The 21,173-nt window shown below is 40.7% G+C and overlaps 1 protein-coding gene across 2 annotated transcripts in view; it reads right to left on the bottom strand.

Moving 5' to 3' along the window:
- GABRG3 (gamma-aminobutyric acid type A receptor subunit gamma3) overlaps positions 1–21,173 on the bottom strand; it is a 671,194-nt gene that overhangs the window by 413,863 nt on the left and 236,158 nt on the right. The gene's annotated exons all lie outside the window — the stretch shown is intronic.

A 21,173-nucleotide genomic window follows, 5' to 3' on the forward strand; every position in this document is an offset into this window, starting at 1 on the left:
TAATCCTTCCAAATGAGGCAATTTATTTCCTTGTGTTTTATTTTATCTTGTTTTTTTGAGAAAGAGATATCAGAGTATACCCCACCATATATAGTGCCAAGGAAACAGACTTCAAATAAAAAGAGAATTACCAATGATGAAAGGGAGATTAAATAACGGTAAAAGCTATTCATTCTATTAGGAAAACATTTCACACTCTGTGTGTGTGTGTGTGTGTGTGTGTGTGTGTGTGTGTGTGTGTGTGTGTGTGTGTGTGTGTGACATTGGAGCATAAAAATACATGAGCTAAAAGATAAATATAAAAATCCCGGGACCAGGTGGTAGAGCACCTGGTTGGGTGCACATGTTGCAATACTCAAGGACCCATCTTCGAGTCCCCAGTCACCACCTGCATGGGGAATGCTTTGCGAGTGCTAAAGTAGTCTGTCAGGTGTCTCTCTATCTCTCTACCTTCTCCATCACCCTATCCCTCTCAATTTCTGGCTGTCTCTATTCAATAAACAAATAAAGATAATTTAAAAAGCAAAAAGAAAATAAATAAATAAAAATTCACAAATCATTAAGGACTTCAAATCCCCAATCAAATCCTTGTAAGAATTATTATGCATAAAAACTTGAAGGACACAAAAGACAAACTACTCAACCTATAAAGAAAATCTAGTTAAAATATATAGAAAATTTCACCCCACAACAGAAAATATAATTTTTAACTCAACACTAATGAAATAATAATCAAGGTGTACAATATCTTAGGCTATAAAATAAATCTCAAGAAAATTAAAGTAATTGGAAATATTCACAGCTTGTTCTACTATCCTAATGAAGTCAAAATAGAAATAATAAGAACTAGAAAAAATCCAAATACATATTTTTAAACAATACACAAATAATCTTTGAGTAAAGAAATATGTCAAAACAAATTTTACTAAAATTCAGAGAATAAATTAAATATAAATAAAAACATCAAAAATATGTGGGATGCAGCTCAACCTTCTTTGACAGAGAAATTGATAGGACTAGATAATTATATTGGAAAACATGACAGGTCTCAAGTAATAAATATGAGTACTAGCTCAGGAGACTTGGAAAAGAAGAACAAAATAAACTCAGAGCAAACTAAATGAAGGAAATTGTAAAGTCCAAAGCAGCTGTCTCTAAAACTAAGAACAGGAAAATGACAGAGAAGAATCAATGAAACAAAAAGCTGATTACTTTTTAATCTTTAACTAATAAATATCTAGCAAAAACAAGAGAACAGATAGAAAAATGACCAATAGTAGGAGTTAAACAGATACTTATATACTTTACCCATATTTAGGATCATTCTCTCCCCTGATCCAGCTTTCTAGTCCTATTTCCAACCCTGACACCATTTCTCCAGACAATACTTTTGGTCCACCTGTATGTTAGTTGTCATGCTCAGGCAAAAATTAGTCAAGTCTTGGGCCCCTTGGAATATACCTAAAATAGACATACTAGTTTTTCCCTAAATGGAGATCCCCAAACTCATTTGCTATATTTTTGCCTTTAGGCTCCTGATTACTAATCAATTTGTTCTTTTTTATATATTAATTTTTTTTCAGTCACCAAGTTGCAGATGCTAGCATGATGCCAATCTGACTTCCCGAGGCAAAGGACATCAATAATGTACGCTAGAAACCCACCTCTCCAGAGCCCTACCCCACTACGTAAAAGAGAGAGGTTAGGAGTATGGATCAACCTGTGAATGCCATGTTCAATAGAGAAGCAATTACAGAAGCAGATCTCCCACCTTCTGCACCTCATAATGACCCTGGGTCCATGCTCTCAGAGAGATGAAGAATAGGAGAGCTATCAGGGTAGAGGATGGGATATAGAACTCTGGTGGTGGAAATTGTGTGCAATTGAACCCCTTTTATCCTATGATCTTATTGATATTTTTTATTTTATAAATAAATAACAATAGAAAAGAAGAACTGTTCTAGTTCCTCAAAACCCACAAGTTATCAAAATTCAAACTGAATTAAATAATCAGAATAGTCCCATAATCAGTAGGTTGGATTCATAATTAAAGCCCCTCCCAAATAAATCTTTAACTCACAGGATTTCATCCAAGAATTTTACTAGCATTTCAAGATTAAGTAACACTCATTTTTTTGTAATTCTATTATTTTTGCCTGGTGCTTCCTTCTTTTAAAAAGCATTCTGTGTCCTCCATTGTAGCATAAGCTTAAGAAGGACAATGAGATCTTTTTTTTCAGTGATGAGCAAAATACCCAGCATTGGGTTAAATAGTAAGTAATGAGGTAGATGTGCCACTCAGCATAGAAAACTCCTTCTAAAACCATTGTAGAGAAAGATTAACAGGAGTCCGTGTGTTAAAACTGCCAAACTATGACTTTAGGTTGCCCTAGGGGACTGAAAAAAACAAGTGGAAAATCCTTCTTTTGTACTGAACACTTCTCTATAAACATGTTTTTAATGGGGTGAATTTCTCACACAATGATTTTGAAGATAAACATCTGGGGTTTTTTCCAATAAAACAAAGAAGAAAAACTGTCCCTGTTGTATTAGTACTTTAAAAAAATTTTTTTTTATTATCTTTATTTATTGGCTAGAGACAGTCAGAAATCCAGAGGGTAGGGGAGATAGAGAGAAAGAGAGACATCTGAAGCCCTGCTTCACCACTTGCAAAGCTTTCCTTCTGCAGGTGGGATACCAGGACCTCAAACCAGGTCCTTGTGTGCTGTAACATGTGCGCTCAACCAGGTGCACCACAACCCGGTACCGTAATAGTATTCTTTTAAGGAGAAATGGATAAACATGGATGTAGCCATTAGAGAAAGCAGTATGGAAGTTAATCCAGAAAATAAAGCTATAACTACTATGTGATAAAATAATTCCACTACAGGGGCCAGGCGGTGGTGCACCTAGTTGAGTGCTCACATTACAGTATGCAAGGTCCTGGGTTCAAGCCCCCATTCCCCACCTGCAGGGGAAAACCTCATGAGTGGTGTAGCAGGGCTGCAGGTGTCTCTCTATCTCTCCCCTCTCAACCCCTCCCTCTCTTAATTTCTGTCTCTATCATATAAATAAAAACAATAAAAAAACAATTCCACTACTGAGTATTTATGTTTATACATAGGTATATGTATATATTATGGATATCACCAAAGAAAATAAAATCATATTTTAAATAGTATCTGTATCCATATGTTCACATATGATGCAGGAAACCCACTCCTGAATATATATATATATATATATATATCATCAAAGAAAATAATTCTTAAAATAGTATCTACAACAGCTACACCTACATGTTCACTACAGTCAAGACATATTCACAGAATAAGTGCCCTTTGTTCACTAATAGGTGACTGAATAAAGATGGATGAGATATTATTTAGCTGTGTCAAAGAAAGACATTCTGTCATTTGTGACAACATGGTGGACTTTGAGGCATTGTGCTTAGAGAAGTAAGTCAGACTGTAAATGACAAATGTAAGATCTCAATATGAAATTTTAAAAAGTCAAGTCATATGAACAAGGACATACTGAGGAATGAGCAAAGATGATGAAAGGTACAAACTTCCCACTACAACATAAATATGTCCCAGGGATGTAATGATACATAGATAGTATGGTGACTACAGGTGAGAACACTGTATCATAGGTTTGAAAGTAGTCTTGAAATCTATCATCATGAGAGAAATATAATTATATGATCTGATGGATGCTCAGTAGACATGGTGATCACTCCACACATATACATGTATCAAATTATTATGCTGAGAGACCTAAAATCAATATGACTTCATGCATGTTGGAGGAAAGACTTCAAAGAGAGGCATACATGACAAAAAGGCAATTAAATCAGAGCTGGGCAAACACTAAGGAAGTGCAGTTTCCGTAGTGAAAATTTCTGAGTGAAATTTATAAAGGTACAATGATAGAGAAGAACCACTAGTGCACTGGAAGAACCAGGTAGAAGTTGACAAGAGATTTTTCTGCTTAAGTAGCTAAAAACTAGTCATGTATAAACAGAGATTGTGCTTGACAGCACCAATCGCAAACTGACAATTTATAAAATTGGAAATTTCTTGGGAGTTGGATGGTGACACAGCAGGTTAAGCGCAGATGGTGCAAAGCTCAAGGACCTGTGTAAGGATCCCGGTTTGAGCCCCCAGCTCCCCACCTGTAGGGGCATCGCTTCACAAGCGGTGAAGCAGGTCTGCAGGTGTCAAAAAAAATTGGAAATTACTTTTACTGTTTTGGCCCTGATGAGCCCTTCCCCTTTCCACATACCTCCCCTGGCCCACACTTTTGAGAACATCTTGAAATTGTGTTTCTGGACTATAACCCTGAAGTTCTGAATTCTTCTTCTAGCGTTTGCCCTTCTTCCACAGCCAGTCAACAGCGTCAGGTTGAGCCTAATGTAAAGTTTCGAGACCTCCTTTGAAACTGGAGAGGTGGCAGTCATTGACTATGTGGGTCATAGTCTGTCTGTAGCCGCAGGGGCAGTTCAGGTCGTCTCTGGCTCCCCAGCGATGGAACATAGCGGCGCACCGGCCATGGCCTGTTCGATAGCGATTGAGGAGGGCCCAATCATAACGTGCTAGGTCAAAGCCGGGTTGACGCTTGCAGGGGTCTGTGATGAGGTGTTTGTTCTTTACCTCAGCTGACTGACTGCCAACTCTGTTTCCAAGAGACTGGAACAGAGAAGTTCAGTGTAGGCATAGGGGACCAGATTGGGTGACGAGACGTCAAGCGTTGGACAGGGTGGGCGAAGATATCCGTGTATATTGGCAGGTCCAGTCGAGCGTAGACGCGGGAAATGAACTTAGATGATGCCGCATCCCGACGAATATCTGGCGGCGCGATGTTGCTAAGAACTGGCAGCCATGGAACCGGGGTGGAACGGATGGTTCCAGAAATTATCCTCATGGAGGAATATAATTTGGAATCGACCAAGTGGACATGGGGGCTACGGAACCATACTGGGGCACAGTATTCTGCAGTGGAATAGCATAATGCCAGAGATGATGATCGTAGTGTGGAAGCGCTCGCGCCCCATGAGGAGCTGGCCAGTCTTGCAATGATGTGATTCCTCGTGCCCACCTTTGCTGCAGTTTTTATGAGATGTTCGTGAAATGACAGAGTGCGATTAGAGTAACGCCAAGATAGACTGGCTGGGCTTCATGCCGGATTCTCGTATCGCCAAGGTGCACATTAAGCTCACACGAGGCCAAGGCATGGTGTAGATGGAAAACAGATGATACCGTTTTTGCAGTGCTAGGGATTAGTCGCCATTTTTTACAGTAATCAGATATCAGAGACATGTCTTTCGTGAGTGTTTCCTCGAGGATGTCGAACTTGGATGCCTGAGTTGCACAGCAGATGTCATCGGCGTAGATGAACTTCCTTGAAGAAGTTTCTGGGAGGTCATTGATGTAAATATTAAATAGCGTAGGAGCCAGAACAGAGCCCTGGGGGAGGCCACTTGAGACAAGTCTCCATCTGCTAGACTTGTCACCCAGATGCACCCAGAATCTTCTGTTTTGGAGAAGAAACGATATAGTGTTGGCCACCCGTGGAGGCAGGCATCTTGAGATCTTGACTAGGAGACCACGGTGCCAGACCGTGTCATAGGCTGCTGTGAGATCAACAAAGACAGCACCCGTCTTTAAATTCTTCTGGAATCCATTTTCAATGTAAGTTGAGAGGGCCAGGACTTGTTTGCAGGTAGATCTTCCTGGGTGGAAACCAGCTTGGGCGGGTGACAGGAATTTCTCTGTAAGAGGAGAAATACGTGACAGAAGCAGCCTCTCAAGGAGTTTGTAACACACGGAGAGGAGAGAAATTGGTCTATAGCTGGCGGCCAGTGTTGGGTCTTTCTTTGGTTTCAAAACCGCTATAATCTTCGCACGACGCCAAACTTTGGGCATAGACTCAGATTCCAAGATGTGGGACAGGAATGAAGCGAGCCACTTCTTTGCCACGGGACCCAGGTTAAGAATGAGTTAAGTTCTGAATAAAGCTGGGTTTTGCTTTGCAGTTTTGCCTCAATATGATGAACATCTGCCAACGACATCTCATTCAAACCTCAGGAAAATGGAGACATATTTTAGTTTATAATGTCCAGATCCATTTGAATAGGCTCTTCACAACCTTCAAAACGGCACTTTGTTAATTGCATCTATGATGCAGGGGATAAAAATCAGAGCTGAGCCAAGCCACTGGCTTGGAATCCACTCTCCCTCTCAGCCACCTCCTCCGGCTGCTTCTACATCTGTCCACATGCATGCTCCTCAGCTACTGGCCAGGAGCTAAGCATAAGATGCAAAGCCTAATGTTTCTGCCTTATTTTTATCTTCTCCTTTCTAGTCTTTCCATAGCCCTGGGAAAGTAAGAGAATCTTTCTCTTACACCTTGCCATTTAGAAATACAACAGCATGATGTATATATTAGAAAGAAAATAAAGCATGTTCAGCCTCACTTTAAAACTCAGCTGATCATTTCACTGCCTGTTCACAGAAGGAAAAAAAAAAACTGAAGAGGAATTTGTCATCTGTAAAACAATATTTCACAAAATAGAAACCAAGGATTTAAAGAAATACACTACCTAAGGCTCTTCATCTAAGATGAATTGGTCATTCTTTGTGGAAAACCATAAATGAATCATGAAAGTGGAAGTTTCATTTTCTTGTTGTTTTTGCCCTTGGCTAGACCTCACCCCAAGACTCTATCCTGTTATCAAAGGATGATTTGGTAGATTTCCTGTAAACATTAGTTTCCCATTAGCTGTCTGAAGCAGCAACATCTTATCTCGGTCAAGTGGACATTCTGTTAATTAGGCCAAAGTGCCTGCAGGCCCACCTGGTCCCCAAAGGGTCCCTCTTTATGTTCAGTAGCTGCAAATCCAGCCAGGCACAGCTGTTGTCCAAAGGGGCCACTGGACTACACACAAGTCTCTTCAGTGGACAGCTGTGTAAGAGACACTTTTTCTTTTTCTTTTTATTAAATATTTATTCTCTTTTGTTGTCCTTGTTGTTTTATTATTATAGTTATTAGTTTGGGGAAGGTGAATTATTTAAGTTCCACCACCTTCACTCCAAGTACATACAGCTGGAATCCCAACACGGAGTTTGTAGCCATAGTAGGTCCATGTCCAAATTGGTCTAGAGCCTTTAGAAAATAATCTGGAGAATTCTCAGAATGTTAGAAATGAACCAACGCCTTTCCTGGGAATATATCCAAAGGAAACAAATACACCCATCCAAAGAGAGCTGTGTCCATAGAAGTATTGAGGAATAAGGGGTGCCTGGGGGGGTACTGCCCAAGAAATGAGAGTGGTGTCAAGTGTGGCTTGGAAAGGTGGAGGCAGGGCATGGGTGTTAATAGCTAGACCTCTGGGCATGGCTCATTGTGCTCTGTCTACCCAGGTCAACATGTGAGTGAGAGCTCTCAGGGGCTTCTCTCCCCTTCTCTCTACCTAGGGGCCTCCCCTCAAGACTTGAATAGGGGTTCTCTCTCTCTCTCTCTCTCATGTTCTCTCTGTTTCGATCACCATGTGAGTAAACTGCTTTTCAGGCTCTCTCTCTTTTCCCTCTCTCTTTTTCCTCTCTCCCTGTTGGGTTCCTGGCCATAAGTGAGCACCCCATCAACATGTGAGTAAGACAGCTCTGGGGACTTCTCCCTCTCTCAGTGTTACTCTGTCTCTCTCTCTTTCTCTCTCTCTCTCTCACTCTGCCTAACATGTGAGTGTTCTCAATTTTCCTGAGTAGAATTTAAAATTCCTGAAATTCATGATCTCTCCTCAATTCTTTTTTAAAAATATTTATTTATTGCCTTTTGTTGCCCTTGTTGTTTTATTGTTGTTGATATTGATGTCATCGTTGTTGGATAGGACAGAGAACTGTAGAGAGAAGGAGAAGACAGAGAAGGGGAGAGAAAGATAGACAGCTGCAGACCTGCTTCACCACCTGTGAGGCAACTCCCCTGCAGGTGGGGAGCCTGGGGCTCGAACTGGGATCCTTTTGCTGGTCCTTGTGCTTTGTGCCACGTGTGCTTATCCCGCTGTGCTACCACCGGACTCCCTCCTCAATTCTTTGTTGAGATAATGCATGACAGATGTTTCAGATGTTGGGAAAAACAAGTACGGGTCCCTCCTCTTCCCCCAATATTGTGGCACAATTTGTAATAGTTCAAATCTGAAAGCAGATCAAATGAGTAGCTAAGAAAACTTTGGAGGGAGGCGAGTAGTAGTGCAGCGGGTTAAGAGCACATGGGGCAAAGCACAAGGACCAGTGTACAGTGTAAGGATCCCAGTTAGAGCCCCGGGCTCCCCACCTGCTGGGAAGTCACTTCCCAAGCAGTGGAGCAGGTCTGCAAGTGTCTATTTTTCTCTCCTCTTTGTCCTCCCCTCCTCTCTCAATTTCTCTCTGACCTACCAAACAACAGCAGCAATAACAACAATAACAATAATGACCACACCAAGGACAACAAAAAGGGAAATAAAATGGGAAAATTAGCCTCCAGGAGCAGTGGATTTGTAGTGCAGACACCAAGCCCCAGCAATAACCCTGGAGAAAAAGAAAAAAAAACTATATAATCTCTCTCTCTCTCTCTCTCTCTCTCTCTCTCTATACATATATATATATATATATATATATATATATATATATTACTATTTCTCAGCTGTTAAAATGCTAAAGTCAACTCCTTTGCCTTGTCTTGGAGGAAGATTGAAGAAATCATATTAAGTGAGATAAGCTAAAAAGAGAAGGATGAATATCAGATGAACTCACTCACAGAATCTGAAAACACAAAGTGAATCTTGGACTGATGTTGGTATATTGCACCAAAGCAAAGGTCGCTGTGGATGAAAGACTGAGAAGGAGCAAGGGTGGGCTCTGCTCCAAGTAGGAAAATTTCCTTTTAGTTTCAGTTAGAGACAAAAATTGAGGCAAGACACCACTGCACGGCTCCACCATTCATGATACTTTCTTCAGTGCTGTGTGTGTCACTCAAACCCAGATCCTCAGGCAAGGCCAAGTTTGTGTGCTACTGAGGAAGTTAGCTCCTGGCTTCAGAAGCTATCTCTGTAAGTATTGAGTCTATCATTTCATGTGCTGTTCTATCCAGCACTGAGAGGCACTTATAGATACCAAACACTAAGCAAATATGTGTAAAGTAAATGACACTACAGTAGTCGTTCTTTTGTTGTGGTTAATCAGTTCCAGACTCTACCTCAGTAGGTGACTTTGCTTAAAGTAGGATTCTTTCTTTTTAAATTGAGTATTTTTGTATTTAGAGCATAGAAAATCTGTTTACAACCTTCTAAATATGGCTTTAACATTATTAGATCTCTCTAGACATGAAATGACACCCCTTTAGCTTTGTTTCCTTATTGAAAGAGACAGTAGCTGATGCACAGATGTTCTTTTTATCTTTACAGATGGAGCAAATGGTAGATTCATTCAGGTCGTAATGGTGGGCGACTTCCATGATTTTCTTGACATCTTTGATCATCTCCAAGAGTTTCACCTTCTCCTAGATGATAATCATCTTCCTCTGATGCTTAGTTTCATTGTCAGAAGGCTTAGAAGAAGCAGCATGTTTCGGAGCTATTGTGGGGCTTAGATAAAGGTTCTCAGAAATCACAAACACTTCCCAGAGCAAAGATGCTTCTGATGTGTAGTGATGTAGAAGTGTATATGAGACAAACATGCTCTGATTGGTTTCACCATATCTGATTTCAAATACATACAAGGAGTGGTCGAATGGCTGCACCTGGCATTGAAGGACTTGCCGGATATATAGGCCCACAGCCCATACGTACAGTAATTTTAACTTTAATTGTAATACAGGGACGTATAATTGACTCAGACAACCGAGCGCATGCTGTATTATTTTCCCTGTCTCGATCAACTTTTTAATGAATATATTTGAAAAAACTGCAATAGAAAGCAGTTTTTTGAAGCCACAAAAGTCAAAGCACAAAGTGGAGAGGGATGACTGTAACCCAGTACATAACAGAAGACACAATTATCACCAGAAATATAGGATTAGTATACAGTATATTGAAATGGCTTCATGAAAACTTGACTATGCATTAGCACAGGACAAACAGAAGTTAATTCAGATGGAAATGGTGGCAGAATTTGTTTCTAGCCACCTCTATGCCTGATCCTTTCCATGTGTGGACTCTTGAGTTCTACACCTGTGACATACGTTTCCTCCTTTCCTGTACACCCAGCCATTTGTGTTAGAATGTATGTTACATAGACTTGTTACTTCCTACATGAAAATCTAGATTTCTCGTGAACGAAGGGCCTATCTTCTGCTTAATCCCTCACTGGTGGACTGTCTAGGATGAAAGAGTTTGGGGATCTGATATGAGCAACATGGCTGTTTTAGTACGTAGCATTTTGATTGTAGTACACATCATTCCCCAAACTGCCCTCTGTGTGTGTGGACAACACCCCAGAGTGGCCCTTCCCCACTGGCACAGCACCAGAGCAAAGAGGCTTCTCTTTCACAAATCATCCCTCCTGGGTTCAAACCCCTGCTCCCACCTGCAGTGGAGATAATCCACAAGTGGCAAAGCATCTCTCTCTCTCTCTCTCTCTCTCTCTCTCTCTCTCTCCTTCCCTCCCTCCCTCCCTCCCTCCCTCTTTCTCCCTCTCTCTCTCTCCTTCCCTCTCTCCCTCCCTCCTCTCTCCATTTGGCCATCAGAACTTGTGTATCTGTTATATAGGTATCAAGCCTCAGCAATAAGCCTAGTGACAAAAATTATTTTTTAAATCATTCCTCATTACAAGTGTCTGCTTGCAATGGCACCATAATTAAATGCTGGTAAATTTGAGGGGGTGGATAAGGAAATTTTTATCTCTGGCCCTTCAGCTCTTTACATGCTTAATATTGTAGTTTGACACTAAGTTCTTGTAAACAATCTAGCAGTCAAAACCTACATCTAAAATGAGAGTTTCAATCCTACTATGTTCTGACTAGTGTCTCCTCTCTCAAACCCTAAGTTGAACTCCTTGTCCCCAATATGACTATAATAGTAACTGTGGCTATGTGAGGTCATGAGGGTAGAATTCTTATTAAGACTAGTCTTTATATTATTAGTCTCCACTTATCTGGGAACACAAGGAAAAGGCTGCCAGGTACAGTCTAGGAGACGAACTGTCCTCAGAAACTGAATTGCCTGAGTATCTTGACTTTGGCCTTACCAGTCTCCTGAAATCTGAGAAAACGAATTTTTGTTGTCTAATCTACAAGTTCTATAATATTTTGTTATGAGAAACTGATACCTTACAGTATTAAACAAAACAAAAACAACATTGTATGTTAGACTGGGTAGCCCAAGTCTTAAGCCCTAAGCATATGTAAGTAGACAATTTTCAGTGGTCATATAGAGTTCATATGCAATTAGTGACAAGACATGAGCAGTAAGATGATTCACCAGTGGATTCAATGCCAGGGAGGACAATGTAGAAAACAACGCTGCAGCAAGCATTATTTCTAATTCTGACATTCATTTGAAAATAAAACATCATATACAGACACAATGTACTGGTTTACCACAGAAATTATATCAAATTGTGGTAAAGTTAATGGGATTAGTGAGTGATAAATAACATTAAAAGAAAAATAAAACCCTAAGCCATTCCAGGTGTGGGTAAAAAAATAAGATAGAGCTAGAAGACTATAGAACAGCTCCAGCTATGACTAACACTTGGGTTTGTTGTTGTTGTTGTTGTTTGTTTTTGCCACCAGAGTTACCCACAGTGCTCAAAATCTACATGACTCTACTATTCTCACTGGTCACTTTCCTTTTCTTTTATTTCTTTATTGGGGGATTAATGGTTTACAGTTGATAGTGAAATACAATAGTTTGTACATGCATAACATTTCCACATAACAAAACTAGGTCCTACTAGGTCCTCCTCTGCTATCATGTTCCAGGACCTGAACCCTCGCTCCCACCCCAGAGACTTTTTTCTCTGGTGCACCATACATTTATTTATTTATTTATTTATTTATTTATTTATTTATTTTAAATAAAGAGTGAGAGGCAGGTAAAGAAAGACAGAGAGGGCAATGGGGTGGATAGGTGAGAGAAAGAGAGATACCTGCAGCACTGTTTTACCACTCATCGTGAAGCTTCTTCCCTCCAAAAGATGTTGAAACCAAGAGCTTGAACATAGGTTCTCACACAGATGCACTCTAGGAGAGTGCAGCCAGCCCACTAAAACTAACAGATTTGAGCATACCCAGATATGTCCTTTGTAGCTGATGTCATCCTATTGCTAAAGACATCAAAAGCAAAGACTGACAAGTCAAAGGCCATTCATCATGTCATGACTTCCCACCAATCAGAATTGCACTGACTGAAAGCCATATTTGCATAAATAAACCTAAATGTGAGAACTAGTTACACCCTTAACTTCCCCCCTGTTATAAACAGCCTTTCCAGGTGCTGGTGCAGGCTCAAGTGATTCTTGGGTCTGTATAATCCAAACTGTTGTTTTGCAACCCTAAATTTGAGTTGTAGCACCAGAGTTGTAAAACACAGTTGAGTTATAACACTAAAAGACACCAAGTGGGTGCTTTTTCTCAGTCAACCTGACAATGTAGTCTGAACACTGGATGTGAATGGAGTATAGGCACTGGCTAGGGGAAGAAAAGTGATGAGTGGATCATGAGAAGCCTGTTGTAATTTATGGCATTACAAAAAGGGTGTAGACAGTGGACATACATGTGATCCATAAGTCAGATTCAGCTGCTTTGTTTCTGTGAATAGCCTGCATCCCAAACTCTCTGAAGGAGAAGGGGCACAGTGGCCTGAGACATTGATATTCACCCATCATTAAATACAAACAAAAAGTAATGGTCTGCCATGCCTGATCCTCAATTCCTAGAATGGGTCAGTTGGGTAGAAAGAAAATAATAATAAAACAAAATGATGCTTTTCAGTAACGTCAATGAAAAGATTGTTAACAGAGTCGTGAACAATAATGTGTTGTCAAATTCATTAATAATTAACTATAAATTCCCCTCCTGTACACAAAGTATGTACAATTTCTATGCCAAAACCTAGTCTTTCTCAACAACACTGTATTAATTCTTCCCAAGTTTGATTCCCTATTGGGTTCCAATACCTGGTTTGAATCTATAGTAAACCCACGTAAAAATAAAAATGTGTTCTGTTTTTCAGTTAATGAGAGGTACTGGATTACCTCAGAATGTAAACATACCCTCTAACAATAACTGATGATAAATTATTTGTAAAAATTTCACCATTCACACATTATCATGCACAAAACCCAAGCCCCTACTCCTCACCTGCAGGGGGAGGGGGCAACTACACCAGTGATGAAGCAGGTTTGTAGATGTCTCTCTTTCTCTCTTCCTCTCAACTCTCAATTCCCCATCCACTCTCAATTTCTATCTGTCCTAATTAAAAAAAAATTGAAAAAATAAAGGAAAAAAGTAGCTGCCAGGAGCCCCCAGGAGCATGCCTAAAAGTTAAAATCCCCAATCTCACGTGCTCTGATCCTACTTTATGGTTCCTGTTCATTAATCATCACATCTCAACATAGGTCATGCCACCTTCCAGACACCAGGCTGCAGATGCTACCATGACTCCACCCCTACTTCTCTGGACAGATGACCTCACCAATGTGTCCTGGACCCTCGCATCTCCAGTGCTCTGGTCCACTGGGGAAAGATAGAAACAGGCTGGACATATGGATCGACCTGTCAATGCCCATGCTCAGCAGACCTACCTTCTGCTCCCCATAAACAACTTTGATCCATACTCCCAGTGGGGGGGAGTGATAGGATAAAGATAAGGAGACTCTGCACTCCAGCTCCAGCAGCACCCAGAGAGAGAAGGAAAAGAAGAGGGACATATGGAGGTAGTTATGTCATGAGTGGTTTAGAGGGAAAGAGAAGATTGAATCAGGAAAAGAAGGGGCAACTATGTATAAGTGTGGACAGATAGTTGTAGAGAAGATCGTTGACCCATGTCTACAACTTTAGGGGAACCGTGGTGGATTACAGTGAGGAGAGTGAAGAATCAGAACTCCAGTGGTGGGAATGGTGTGGATTCAAACCCCTGTCGAAATGTAATTATGTAATATAAAAACATAAAAGAGAAAAAAAAAAGAATTTAAAAAAGAAAAAATAAAGGGAAAAAGTGGCTGCTGGGAGCAGTGGATTCATAGTACTGGCACCGGACCTTAGCAATACCCTGGATGCAATATAAATAAATAAATAAATAAATAAATAAATAAATAAATCACTGCTGCTTTTCTTGTTCGTTGATACCACTTTTTTTTTTTTTGCTTCTGTTGAAATGTGAGATTCTATTCAGTCTTCTAAACCATCTTTTGCATAGACAGTGCTAAGATTATTCTGAAATAGGACCCTTTCCTATAGATACCCTCAATGTATTTCTATGGCTGCCAGATTCTAGTTATATACCTCAGTAAGCTCTGTGACATAACAAACAGCCACACCTTGCCCCATGTTTCCAGAGGAAAGCTGAGGATACTCTGTTTGACCAGGCAGTCTAGACTTTAGCACAAATGACCAGTGTACACAAAGACAAAATGACTTTGATTCTTCAAAGTGACTTTTAGCTACATCTAAAGGCTGGTGAATTTGTAATCTGGGGGGGGGGGCAATTAAGAATAAAGATAGAAAAGTTGCCCATTGAGACACACAGCTGAGGAAGGAACCTCCCCAGTCTCTTAAATCACTACACTGTTTCTTTTCCCAAAAACTAAGTGCCTTTTCTGTACTCCATCTTTAGCTTGGAGGGGAAAAAAACAAACAAACAAAAAGAACAGATGGCAGTAAATAAGGAATCAAAGTGAACATATGAAGACACAAATAAATGGATCTCTCACAGGGCAGTAGAACTCTATCTAGTCTGTTTCTTTGTATTCTGGAAGTGGGATGGACTCTTGATGTTTTGGTAAAGTGTGCACTCAAATGGATGTGCCACTACCTGGCCAGATATTTTCAAGGTGAAAACTGCTCAATTGGGTAGCTCTTGCTTAAGCAAGTTTTCATACTATAGCAGTATGGGAAATGATAAATTTCTCAAACTATGAATAAAGGTACCATTTTTTTTCTAAGAAATTGGTTATGCAAAGTGGTCAGAAGGTGATTCTGTAAACAGCACATGTCTTACGGAGTCCCAGGTCTAGAGTAGAATGGACAGCAGCAGCCGGAGAGCCACAGGTGATGGGGCAATGCTGTGTTATCACTAATTTCTCTGTCTCTTTTATCTCTCTTACTGTGGCATAACATTAATAACTAATAATGGCTTTTTACAACATTTATTAATAGGGCTACAGAGAGAAATACGTATACAAGAGATAAACATCTATGGTGGTGCTGGGATTTGAACCTGGGACATCAGAGCTTCGGGTGTGAAATCTCTCCAGTCCATGACTTTATTCTTTCCTTTCTTTTCCTTTCCTTTTCATTCCTTTCCTTTCCTTCTCATTCCTTTCCTTTCCTTTCCTTTCTTTTACTTTCCTTTCTTTCCCTTCCCTTCCCTTTTCCTTTTCCTTTTCCTCTCCTCTCCTCTCTACTCCTTCCCTTTCCTTTTCTTCCCCTCCTTTTCCTTTTTCCTTTCCTTTCCCTTTTCCTTTCCTTTCACCTGTTAGGTTATTGCTTGGGCTTGGTGCCTGTACTACAAACCCACAGCTCCCAGTGTCCACCCCTCCCCCCATTTTTTTCTATTTTATTTGATAGGACAGAGAGAAATTAAGAGAGGAGGGATAATAGAGAAGATGAGAGAAAGACAGACACCTGCAGACCTGCTTCACCATTTGTGAAGCATCCTTTCTGAAGTACTATGTATGATTAACTGGGTGCCCCACTGCCTGTCCCCTGCCCATGACATTTTAACTAGACTGATGAACTAATGAACTGGACTAATGAATCCAAAATTACATTTCCCAAGAACCTCTTCAAGGCTCATAAATCAGTTCAGGAATGCCTACCTGTATGAAACAACATGAAATAAGAATTGGCTGATCACAGAATTATAGAGGACTTTAAAGTTAACCTAATTTACTGTGCTGGCACTCTCTCCCCCCAACCCCAACTCTCTTCCTGTTTATAAGCATACCACCTGGCACTGGTGTGTGGAGGGAGGGAGACTGTGTTGGGTTGGGTGTTGTGGTTGATGGAATATCACCTCTCAATTTCTCTAAATATCTTTCCTTACCCAGAAAACCCCTCCTCTACCTTACTTGGTATCCATCATGCTGGCAGTCAAATCTCCCTCCCTTATCTGTCCACTCCTAATCTCACTCAACTAAATCCTAATAAATCAATCCCCCAACCTTAACCTTATATGCTGACTTATTTTCTCCATAGTCTTGCTCTCCCTACCCCTGCCTTTAGACAAATTACTACATCTCTCTCTCTCTATCTCATTCTCTATCTCTCTCTCTCTCTCTCTCTCCAATCGAAGAGGAGAAGGAGGATAAGTAGAAAGGTGATGGGGAAGATGAGGAACAGGAGGGGAATTGGGCAGGAGAGGCCATTAGCAATGTCCCTGAGTTCATTTCACAGTCACATTAAAAATCAATTTAATTTAAAAATAAACTCTTGAAAATGTGGGGACCGGGCGGTAGCGCAGAGGGTTAAGTGCACATGGCGCAAAGTGCAAGGGATCCCGGTTTGAGACCCTGGTTCCCCACCTGCAGGGGGGTCGCTTCACAAGCAGTGAAGCAGGTCTGTAGGAGTCTATCTTTCTCTCCCCCTCTCTGTCTTCCCCTCCTCTCTCCATTTCTCTCTGTCCTATCCAACAACGACAACAATAACAACAATAATAACCACAACAATGATAGACAACAAGAGCAACAAAAGGAGAAAAATGGCCTCCAGGAACAGTGGATTCGTAGTGCAGGTAACGAGCCCCAGCAATAACCCTGGAGGCATACAAAAACAGAAAAAATAAAAAATAAAATAAAATAAAAAGAGAATGTGAATATCCCTTAGTTTCTCCTTTAACAATAATGTTAAATGAGAAATATCAAAAAATAACAATAAAATGATTCTTTGTACACTTCACTTACTCTTTTAATATCATCCCTCCCATGCCCACTGTACTTGCCACATTCTGTTGTAATTATTTATCAACACCCATGTGTCCTCAAAAGCAGAAACCCAAGTGTAAGGTTCTAGTATAACTAGTAACATCCCAAACAGCATCAAACTATTCTGTAACCAACAGTCTATAAGATGAGTTGCTAAAAGAACCTTACTTAAGTCCCTCTTACTTGGTGCTCAGAAGTACAAATGGTGCATGTAACTACTTTCTGTAGCTATGTTTCTTCCAAGAACAGATTTAGAACAAGAAGTGTGTGTACTCTTAGAACACAGATTTGGAAAATGCTGACTGCTAGTGCTTTTTTAGTGCACTATTATATTTATTATTATTATTAAGTGTATGCATATTCCATTGGTATACTGAGAGCTGGCATTGATTTCTCAAGTTAAAAAATAAGGTAACAGAATTAATTCTTAGTCGAATTTGAGCTATAGAGTGTATTTTTTACTTGCCTGTTTTTCATTTTTTTTTTTTAGCATACCTGTTTCCATAGTTCTAACACAAGCTTTGCACCCTGCCTTTGTAATTCAGACTGCCAAGAGCTGGTTCTATAAGCCTTTTTTTAGTGCAGGATTTGCTCTGGGACATTCTGAAGGGCAGCTCTGCAGGTGTGCTGTTAGGATAGGACAATAGTCCTTTTCTCTCTTTGTGGCCTGCTGCCAGAGGTGAACTAGAAACGTTTAAAGCAACAACTGATTTATTCTTAGTACAGAGGTAAAAATGCATTGTGCCAGAGAAAAAAAATTAAGGCTTCCCTTCTTTAAGACAACTCTGAGGGATGATGACCCACCTAAAGTCACTTTGACCTCCTTTCTGCCATTTACATTGTTTTGCCTTCTCCACTCGAACAGGCCTGCAAGTATCTCCATGAAAAGACTCATTTATGTTCATTTCCTCTCTCGTCATAGGCTGATTCTAACTGACAACACTATTGGGTAGTGGAATCAAGGGGATTTGCATTGTTTCTGTATTTCTCCCAATTCCTACTGCAAACTCAACAGATCAACCCTTGGTTTGAATTTTCAAAAACAAAGACAGAGGCCTGGTGGTGGAGCACCTGGTTGAGTATACATTGCAATGCGCAAGGACCAGATTCAAATCCCCAGTCCTCACCTGCTGGGGGGAAGCTTTGCAAATAGTAAAACAGTGTTGCAGGTCAATCTCTCTCTCTCTCTCTCTCCATCACTCCCTTACTCCCTTTCTATCAATTGCTGGTTGTCTTTATCCAACAAGTAAATAAAGATAATAAAAAACAATTTAAAAAGTTAAAAACAGAGACACGTTTGAGATAATGATCCAACAGTCCATGCCACCAAAAGGCTGATGATCATGCTGAAGGTAGAAAGGAGGAAAGACAGACACCTGAAGACTTGCTTCTATACTTGTGAAGTGACCCACCTCCCCCACAGATGGGGAACCGGGGGTTCAAACCAGGATCCTTGTGTGAGTCCTTGTGTTCATATTATGAGCATTCTATCCACTGCACCACCACCTGCCCCCTCATCTCTCCCAAAATTCTTTTTAGAGTGCAGAAGGTGGGAGTTCTGGCTTCTGTAATTGCTTCTCCACTGGACTGGACATGGGCACTGGCAGGTAGATCTATACCCCCAGCCTGTTTCTAACTTTCCCTAGTGGGGTAGAGCTCTGGAAAGGTGAGATCCTGGGGCACAATGGTGAGGATGCCTTCTCAGGGAAGTCAGGATAGAATTGTGGTACCATCTGCGACTTGGTGACTGAAAGGTGGTAAAATATAAAGCAAGACAGAATGATTAATATACAGAAACCAAAAGAGCAGATGAGAATAGGGAATCTTAGGGTAGAGAGAAGCTAAGCACTCCATGTTCCTAGGGGCCCATAACTTTAGTAACTTCTGTTTGAGTTTGATAGCTAATATGCAGGTGAACTAAAAATATCCTCTGGGCCCATAGGCTGAGTCTTTGATATGCTGACTCTCTTAAAAGCTTAGACCAGGGAGAACAGAAGAAACCGGTGGTACAGCTATATACAAATAATGTCAAAGGACATAAATTATGGTGATGTTGTATATGATACAGAAAATCCTAACAAAGGGATTGTTTAAAGTTAACCCAATTGCCAAATAATATGATTATAGCAATAACTATCTATTGCCTTCTTAAACCCTAACACAGCAGGAACCTCCCACTTCCTCAATAGAGCCTATATTTCCCCCAGTCCTGGAACCTCTAGAGTGCACTCACTTTCCTGCATGCTTCTCTCAATTCATACCAAATGATATTGCATCTGTTGATCCCAACCTAATCAACACAACGAGTACCACCTCAGCATGCTTCACTTCAGACTGTGTCCAGAGACGTCAGGCGTGGAATGTCAACCCTTCAGCTTCATTATTCAGGTGACACCTTTCCTTTCATAGTATTCTCTAATTCCATTCCAGGTGGTTCACTTCCTAACAAAGTCATAAAATCCAGATACAGTCCAGGTCATGTGATATAGAGCTTATGTTCACAAGTATTCATAAATTAGGGCAAAATATATACCTGAAAGCAAAAGTGCACAATAGTCTGCAGCGAATCAGTATCAAGTTCCTAATGAAATAGTGTCTACTTAGACTTAGATACGCTCCTCACCTGCTTCCTATTACACTTAACCTCACTCACTCCAAAGCTAACTTTATCAAAGTAAGGACTGCAAAAGTTGAATAAGGGCAAAAGACTGGCAGCTATCTACAAAATAGAGAGCCCCCAACTTTTCATCTGCACTATTCCAGCCTTTAGGTTCACGATTAGTCAACAATTTGTTTGGCTTTATATGTTAACTTTTTTTTCAGCCACCAGGTCCAGATGCTACCATGATGCCAACCAGACTTCCCTGGACAGACAACTCCAACAATGTGTCCTGGAGCCCCGCTTCCCAAAGCCCCACCCAACTAGAGAAAGAGAGAGACAGGCTGGGGGTATGGATCGACCTGTCAACACCTGTGTTCAGAGCAAAAGCCAGACCTTCCACCTTCTGAACCTCATAATGACCTTGGGTCCATACTCCCAGAGGGATAAAGAATAGGAAAGCTATCAAGGGAGGGGATGAGGTACAGAATTCTGATGGTGGGATCTGTGTGGAGTTGCACCTCTCTTATCCTATGGTTTTGTCAACGTTTCCTTTTTATGAATAAATATATATATATATTGTCTGGGAAGATAGTGTCAAAGTTGAAGATAGGGCTAGAAAGCTGGATTAGGGTAAATAGTAGCTCCCATTTTCTATTATTTTTTTTTCTGTTTTGTCTTTTTTTCCTTTTGCCACCTGTTTCCCTGAAGAGAAATGAAGAGTTTTAAGAGAGCACTAAAGGACAGTTGAAAGAATTCTAAGAGGGCACCAGGAAAGGTGATTCACTATGGGAGGAGCTTTAGAAAGGTAGCCATACCTGTAAAAACTTTTTAAAATTCCAATAGAAAAGGCAGATAACCTCAACACATGAAGGAAAAGCTGAATCCAAGTGAGGCTAGGACTGAAAAAAGTGTGGAATAGAACCCAGAGAGGGGGAGTTTTCTCCATGGCTCTCGTGTGTCTATGCACATACTATTTGCACTTTTACATCAGTTACTGCATGCTATCTTCCTCAGTTCTGTGAAATAAAGTTTGCACTAAGAGACTAAGAACCCCAGGAGAACTAGCCTTCAGGCCCCCTAGGGCCAGTTCTCCTATAATAATCCCTCATAGAATAAAATCTGAAATAGAATAGAAAATCTAATCCCTGGGGCCTTCGTGAAGACAGATCTGGAAACATTCCAGAAAGCCCTAAACTGCAAGTCAGCACAGACTGTGTGGCTGGAAGGAAGTTTGGGGACTGATGGCAATAAACACTAGGGAAGATGCAAGAGCATGATGCACTTTCAGCAGGGTAGAAGTCCCAAGTAGCAGAGACAGAAAGTTTTCATGGGGTATAAATAACAGCAGTGGAGACTCACCTCAGGGAGTAAGAGAAACTGCAGGATCCACCAGACCCAGGCGCATGCCATGAGCTCAGCAAACAGAGCTGGACTTTAGTTGTAATGGTGTTCTA

This window comes from Erinaceus europaeus, chromosome 20, assembly GCF_950295315.1.
Source record: "Erinaceus europaeus chromosome 20, mEriEur2.1, whole genome shotgun sequence".
Classification (NCBI taxonomy): Eukaryota; Metazoa; Chordata; class Mammalia; order Eulipotyphla; family Erinaceidae; genus Erinaceus; species Erinaceus europaeus.